The sequence below is a fragment of the Cervus elaphus genome, chromosome 18 (assembly GCF_910594005.1).
Source record: "Cervus elaphus chromosome 18, mCerEla1.1, whole genome shotgun sequence".
Taxonomy (NCBI): Eukaryota; Metazoa; Chordata; class Mammalia; order Artiodactyla; family Cervidae; genus Cervus; species Cervus elaphus.
In genome coordinates, this window is record NC_057832.1 from 125,194,642 (window position 1) to 125,202,438 (window position 7,797).

The window sequence follows — 7,797 nt, forward strand, 5'->3', positions numbered from 1 at the left end:
GGCAGTGGGGGGAGGGGAGGGACAGGCTGAAGCTGTCTCAGGGCGATGACGTGGGTGAAAACGTCCCCCTTCAGAAGGGCGCTCCGAAGAGAGAGTTCCGGCGGGACCTTGAGAGCACACAGGGCTTCGTTTTGGAGGCTGACCTTAAAGCTGGGAGTGGGGGTGGGGGAGGGAATCATCCAGACATACGAAAGACACCAGGCCGGGAAGGCAAGACAGATTCTTTACAGAAGTGAATCGGATGCTTTTCTGTCAGTGTGTTCCATAATCAGACTATCATGGAAATCCATCCATCCACCCATCCATCCATCCATCCATCCACCCACCCATCCACCCATCCACCCACCCATCCACCCATCCATCCATCCATCCACCCATCCATCCATCCATCCACCCACCCATCCACCCATCCACCCATCCATCCATCCATCCATCCATCCATCCATCCATCCATCCATCCATCCATCCATCCATCCATCCATCCATCCATCCATCCACCCACCCACCCACCCACCCACCCACCATCGTTTCGCTCCTTTTCTGTTCTCTACATTTTTAATGGCGAGTGAGTGAGAGAGTCTTTCAATGGTTTGGTAGGATTTTTGAATGTCATGTCGTAGGACCATGGTACTTTTCAGCCATGGATGAACGTGACGGCTTCTTTTTTCAGCTTCAGCTTTCAGGGTTATCCTGAACTGCCTCGCCAAGTGAGGCCTGTGTGTCCCTGTGTGCTGGAGGAAGGACACTTGTGCTATCCACATCTTCATCTTGGACTGGACAAAACCACCGTTGGGAATGTGTTCCTTGGCTTCGTTTCCTTTCCCTATGGCACTGACCTGACCGTCCTGTCCACTCTTTGGATCCTTTATCTCCCTCTCCCCCTCAAGGCACTTGGTCCTTTTCTTCCTCCTCCTCCTCCTGCTCCTGCTCCTGCTCCTGCTCCTCCTCCTCCTCACCCTAGTTTCTCTCCCCCACCCCTCTCAGTCCCACTCTTCTCAAATTGACGTCTAACTGACTGACAACGTTTTCTTTTGCCTGCCTTCCTTCCTCCCTTCCTCCCTCCCTTCCTTCCTTCCTTCCTTCTTTCCTTGTTTTGGTTTTGTTCCTGTTGTTGTTCCCCCATTAATTTTCAGGTGTACAGACGATGTTTCAGTGTAGCGCAGGAAGGACACAGCGATCACCAGGATACATCTCGTGAGTGACTGTCCGTCACCACTTGGTGTCACGGCAGATGGCATTTGGTGTCATGACGTGCCCGTGACTCACTGATTTCATCCGTGGAAGGCTGCACCGCTTCGTCTGTCTCCGTCACCAGTGGCACTCACTCACTCTCTCCCCTTCCCCCCCCCCCCCCCGCCACCGCGTCACCCCCTCCCTCCTCTGGCCACCACCCATGTGTTCCTTTATGGTATCTATGCGCCTGCTTCTGATTTGTTCTGTTCTGTTCACGGTGTATCCTTTGGTAGATTCTGCATGGAAACGACTGATCTGAGGTGCTTCATTTAGCATAATAGCCTTTCTAAAGATCTCTCCAAGTTCCTGCAGACTGTGAGATTTTATTCCCTTCTGGTGGTTGAGTCCCATTTGTCTGTGTGTGTGTGGGGGGGGTGGGTGGGTGGGTGTGGTGTGGTGTGGTGTGTGTGTGTGTCTGTGTGTGTGTGTGTGTGTGTGTGTGTGTGTGTGTGTCTGCATGCGCGTGCGCACACGCGCACCTGAATAGATACAGGTGTAGGCACACAGACAGAGAGTTCTATCATTCTGTTTGTACGGATGTCTACCTAGGTATAGGTGTCGATACCACACATACACACGCGCATATCTTCTTGGTCCCCGCCGTAGGCACTCCGTGGAGTTGCCGGGTTGGGTCGGATGGGGAATCTTTGGTGGAGTGTCCTGAGGGATCCCAGGACTCGTTTCCCTAGTGATGGGGTTTCTCTCTCTGTGAGGTGCCAGGTGATGAGCTCTGATATCTCTGAGTCCGTCAACACTTTTCTCAGCTGCAGGAAAGATGCATTCCATCGATCAGGAGCCACTGTCTTTTGATGTTTCAAACTTGCTGTCGCGATTGCGAGTCCAGCTCCTGGGCCTTTCCCCTCCAAGTTATCGTTGTCCAGATAAACGCCCCGGGGTGCTTCCGTGAGCCCGCCCCCACCCCCAGCTGCCCCAGCCCAGCCCAGCCCAGCCCAGCCCAGCCCCGCCATTGATTTGTCTTCTACCTTGTGCTTCTGAGTGTCTGTCTGTTCTACCTTTATTTTGAATGAAGGTGTCTGTTCGGGCCTCCTGCCGACTTCGCTCATCGGGGATTGTTTCTCTTTTGGAGGTTCAGTTGTCTGACGCCTATATGTATACACACACGCGCGCACGTAGACATCAACACAGACACATGCGTATGTATGCACATAGGTACATGTACACTGACTAATACGTACGTGTATGCATGCATACGCGTGTGTGTGCATCTATGCACATCAATCTGTGTATATGCACTCTATACACACACTTGCAACTGTACATACGTATATGCGTGTATGTTTACTTACACATACATGTGTGTATATGTATACACATATACAGCCGTACGTCTGTGTGGACGTATATACGCTACATGTAGACGTCTAGGTATGTGTGCATATGTATGTACACACGTGTACATACACGTGTGCATATACACAGGCGGATATGTGTGCATATGTAAGCATGCACGTACGTGTCCGCACATGCGTACACACACACACACACACCTGTGCGTAATCATCACACGTACACACACATGTGCATCTATATGCGTTTACACGCCCGTGTTTATTTAAATGTAGGTGTGTATATCTATGTATAGGCACATATGAGCATGTGTATTCGTGCGCGTGCATATCCGTGTACGTATGTGTATAGATGCCTGTGCATACGTATATACACGCAAGCATACATGCACACTTTAAACGCCTAGGCATATACGTGCACGCACAGACACATGCGTGTACGTGAGCATGCATGCATGCCCTTCGTACGCGCTTGTTTATACGCATGTGTGCACACGTATATATAGATGCGAATATGTGTCCGTACACATATGTACATGCGTATATGCACATGTGCGCTCTCGCTCTCGCGCTCTCTCTCTCTCTCTCTCTCTCTCTCTCTCTCTCTCTCTCTCTCTCTCTCTCTCCCTCTCTCCCTCTCCCTTTCTTTCTCTCTCTCTCTCTCTCTCTCTCTCTCTGTCTCTCTCTGTCTCTCTCTCTCCCCCTCCCTCCCTCCCTCCCTCCCTCCCTCTCTCTGACTTTTAAGCTGCCAGAGCAGTTCTACGACTTGACTTTCCTGCCTGGTGGTTTTGTTTCATTTCGTTTCGGTTCTACTTCAAAAAGTTATGCATTCATTGACTTGGCTGTTGTCATGGAGTCCGGGGCTTATTTAGTGGATCCCTATTGACTCGGTCCTCCCCACCACGCCCCTCAACCCCACCCCCGCAGCCCTGCCACCCCAGACCGCCCGGCCGGCCGCCCGCCTTTCCGGTGTTTGTGGCCAGTGATCTTGAAATCCACGTTCTCCTGACCTCAAGTGCACTTTCCCCACCCACCCGCGCTTGCTTGTGTTTGTTGTCTTTGGACTTGGTCACGGTCTCTACCCAGGTTGAGTTTTGTTTTCTCTTGTTGGGGGTCCGAGTGTCTCCTTCGTTTCCTTTCTTGCTCCTGGGTTTGCGTGTCTGTGTCTGTGTCTGCTTTCCAAAGTCCTGCTTTGTTCTCCGAGCAGCGCTTGCCTGGTTGGTTTCACTTTGCCGGTCGGTCCCTTCCTCCCTCCCTCCCTCCCTCCTCCCCTCCCCTCCCCTCCCCTCCCTCCCTCCCTCCCTCCCTCCCTCCCTCTCTCACTCCCTCTTTTGGGGGGAGGGGGTCCGGGGGAGCCCGGGATGTCACTGGTGCCCCTCTCTCGGCCCCCGAGCCCCCGCCGCCGGCGTCTCCGTGGAATGTCCCCCCACCACCCTGGAATCGCGTGGGGGGAGCGCGTCTCCTTCGGGGCAGCCTCCTGAGGAGATAGTTCCCAGCTCCTCTCCCTTCCTCTGCGGCCGGGGTCGCGTCGCGTCGCGTGGCTCGGAGGCGGAGGAGGCTCCGGCCCGAGCTCGGGCGTTTGGGCGGCCGGCGCGGTGGCTCCTCGGCGGCCGGCGACAGCGACCCGTCCTCGGGACGGTCGAGCCGGTTGTCAGGAGCCACCTGGCGGCCGCTTTTATATTGTCCCTCCCCTCCGGAGCTTCGGCGAGACCTTCAGGAGGATTGTGACTCAGCCGCCGGGCCCGAGGCAGTGCTCTCAGAGACGGGCTATGCTGGCGGTGACAGTCCCGGTGACACCGAGGCCTAGGGACGTCCTGCTGTCGCCGGAGATTGGTTCTCTAGGTTTCTGAGGAGGGTGACCGTCGCGGCGCTCCAGATCCGGGCCCTGGGGCGGCCTGGCCGGGTCGACCAGCATCTCCCCGTGCCCCTCCGGCCGTGGAGACGGACCGGCCGGACCCTACCTGGGCCGGACCGCCGAGGTGGGCAGGGAGAGGGTCTTCCCTGCCCGGAGCGCCTGGACTCGGACTCGGCGGTCCTGCCTCCTCCCGGGTCGCCCTCAGGAGCGTTTGCTTCGCCCTCGGCCCCGCTCCGGAGGTGGGGACCGGCCCGGACTGTGGCGTGGAGGTCGGCGGAGGGCGCGGCTGGGTCCGGGCCCTCGGGTTCTCTCTGACCGAGGTGTTTTCCGCGTCGCACTCCGGAGGTGGGGACCCGCCCGCCGGAGTCGTGAGGGGTGACCCGGAGAGGACGGCCGGCGCGGGCGCGTGTGCGGTCCCCCGGTGGGGTCCGGTCGCCTGAGGCGTCTCCCGGCACGCATGCCTTTTCTTTTCTCAAAGTCCCGATAGGTCCGGAGACGTGGATGGACCGGGCCCTGCTTCCGCGGGTGGCCGGGGAGGGCGCGCTCGACCGTTCAGCGTGCCCTCGTGGGTCTCGGTCGTTGGACGCGACTTTTTCTCACCCCTCCCCAACTCCCTGAATCCCGGTCAGTCAGGAGGTGGGTGGGGACCGGCTCGAGCCGTCCTGGGTGCCCTGTGTAGGACGGTCTGGGCCCCGGGCGTGGGCCCTGGTCGGGGCCCGCTCGTCTTGTTGGAGGCGCCCCGCTGACGGTTCTTTCTTCTTTTTTCTTTATGCACGTCGAAGTCAAATCCCCGTTCGGAGACTCGGACGGACCGGTACGCCTACCCGTGTGGGCGAAGCGGGGAGGGAGTCTCCGGCCAGCTCCCTCTCCCTTGGCGTCCGCGCCCCCACTTTTGCCACCACGCGGCCCCCTCTCCCCCCCCCCCCAAGTCGACCAGATGGCCCCCGAGAGCTCCAGGCCTGATGTTCATGGGGTAGTGCTGGGGACAGGTGGCCGGGTCAAGGTTCCGGGGTCCCTCCCTGCGAGTCATAGATGGGCCCCGCTGTCGTCTGCTGTCATTTTGTCGCCCAAAATAGGTCTTTTTTGCCACCAGGTAAGTGCTGACACGGTCTCCTTTGGTGTCTGCCGCCGAGGACTTTGGGTCTCTGGATGCACGCGGGGCTCCGGGCCTGTGGGCCGCCAGCTGGCGCCTGGTTCTGCCTTTGCCGCTGGAGCCGCCTGCCTGGGCCTGTGCGCCGGCTCCTGTGTGGCGTGTCTGGCCGACCCAGCTCGTGGTGCCGCGTCTGGGCGACCCGAGGGCGGTGGGGTGAGGCGGTGTGGGTCTTTGGCCCTGTGCTCCCCGCTGCGGGCACCCGGTGGCGGCTGGGACGACCCCTGCCCTGTAGGCTCCGTGCCACGTGTCAGCTGTTCTCCTCCTGGGGTCGTTGGCTGCTCTCGCCTGAGGTGTGAGGTTGTGGGCAGGCGGGGGGGAGGTTGTCGGCGAGGCTTAAAGCGGGCCCCTCCGGTGACTGTCCTCGCCTGTGCCTTCCCCCCCCCCCCCCCCCCCCTTGGCTCAACTGATTGATGTGGTGTGGTTGTGCTCTCCCGGGCCGGGCCTAAGCCGTGCCGGACGAGGGACGGGTGTTCCCAGTGAACGTGTCCGCTCTTCTCGGTCTGTCCACGGGGCCCCTCGCCTGTCTTTTCCCCCTTGCCCCTCGGGCAGGGTGAGGAAGGCAGGGGTTGGGGTGTGGCCTCCGGCCCTGACCTTCGGTCTCCCGTCCCCCGCCTTGGGGTGCCTAGTGGGGGCCGTTGGGCTTTGGACACAGCAGATGCGCTTGCTTCGCCTTCCTGGCGTGTGCCCCGCGAGCGGCCCTCCCTGCGGTGGGGAGGGCTGTGCCGCTGCCATGCCGCGTGCCCGTGCTTGGGTGTGTGAGCATGCCTCGTTGGACCCTCGGTGGTGCCCCTGGAGTGCTCCAGGTCGTCCCTCAGGTGCCCGAGGCCGAGTGGTGGTGTCGTTTTCCCTTAACCCTGTGTCCTCCTTGGGTCCCCGCCGCGGTGGTGTGCGTGTGTCCCATGGGGGGGGGTCGAGACGGTAAGAGAAGCATTGTGTGCTCCCCTCGTCGTGGCGGCTGACGGATGAGGCCTTGCAGGGGGCCCTGACCGCGCACATGCTCCTGTGTGGTGGTCCGCTTACCTATGCCGCAGACCCCTCCCGCCCAGTTGAGTGGCGGCTCCTGGTGTGCCTCCGTGGGCCCGAAGGAGAGACGATCGGGTGAGGGACGGTGCGCCCTCGGTGAGAAAGCCTTCTCTAGCGATCCGAGAGGGAGCCTTGGGGTACCGGACCCCCCAGCCGCTGCCCCTCCTGAGTGCGCAGTGGCCACTGTGGCGACTGCCAGAGCACGTGGGCAGAACCCCCCCCCCCGTGGGGAAGGGGGGTGATGGGTGCACCGGCCCCGCGGTGGGGCCGTGTGCTGCTTGTTGCCTACTGCGGCCCGCGCCTCCCCCCCTCTGAGTTGGGGGAGGGTCCCGCTGGGCCCTGCCGGGTGTCCGGCGAGTGGGGAGCCGTGTGTGCTGTGTTGTGCGCAGCCGGCCCCGTGGTGTGAGCCCAGGGGGAAGGGGGGGGGCGTTGGGGTGCGACTGCCTGGTCGGCCCCGGCTCCCCCAGCCCTGCAGCCGTGGTGAGGAGGAGCCTGTCGTGCCCGCCCTCGCCCCTGAGCCGCAGCCGGTGGCGGTGTGGTGGGCCCGGTCGGGGCCGCCCTTGCTCGAGAGTGTGTCCCCAGGATGTTGAGCCTCGGGGTCAGGCTTAGACGGAAGACGGATCTGTTGAGGAAGGATGGATGGATGGATGGAGGAAGGTTGGGTGGACGGCACGCCGGCCCTGGCGGCGGGGCTGGGGTGTGGGGCCCGCTCCAGGGATGGCCAGGAACGGCCGGCGTCCCAGGCGTTGCGGGACCGCCCTCGTGTGTGGGTGGCGGTGGGATCCCGCGCTGGTTTTCCTGGTGGCCCGGCTGTGTCCTGGTGTTTTCTGGTCCCCGGGCGGCGCCCTCGCCCCCGTCCCGTGACCCCTGCTGCGCGTGCTTGCCGGCCCCTCCCCACCGCTGCCGGCCTTCCTCCTCGTCCCGCGCGTGCGACCGCCTGTGTCCCCTTCCACCCCCGCTCCCTGCGGTCTGGGACCGAGCCGGCCTCGCCTCACGTGGGTGTCGTCTCCCGGCCTCCGTCGGCCGGTGGCGTCCCCGGGTGGAGCAGTGCCCTCGGAGCCCTGAGAGGGAGGCGGGGCAGGGGGGGGGAGCCTTGGCGCGCACAGCAGGGTTGCCCGTGTGAGGGCTGGGGGGGCCGCTGGTACGCGGCGGGAGAGCGTTCTCCCGGGCTGGCTGCGGCTCCGGGTGTAGGATTGGCGGTGGGCGTGAGGCCCCGTGAGGGGTGC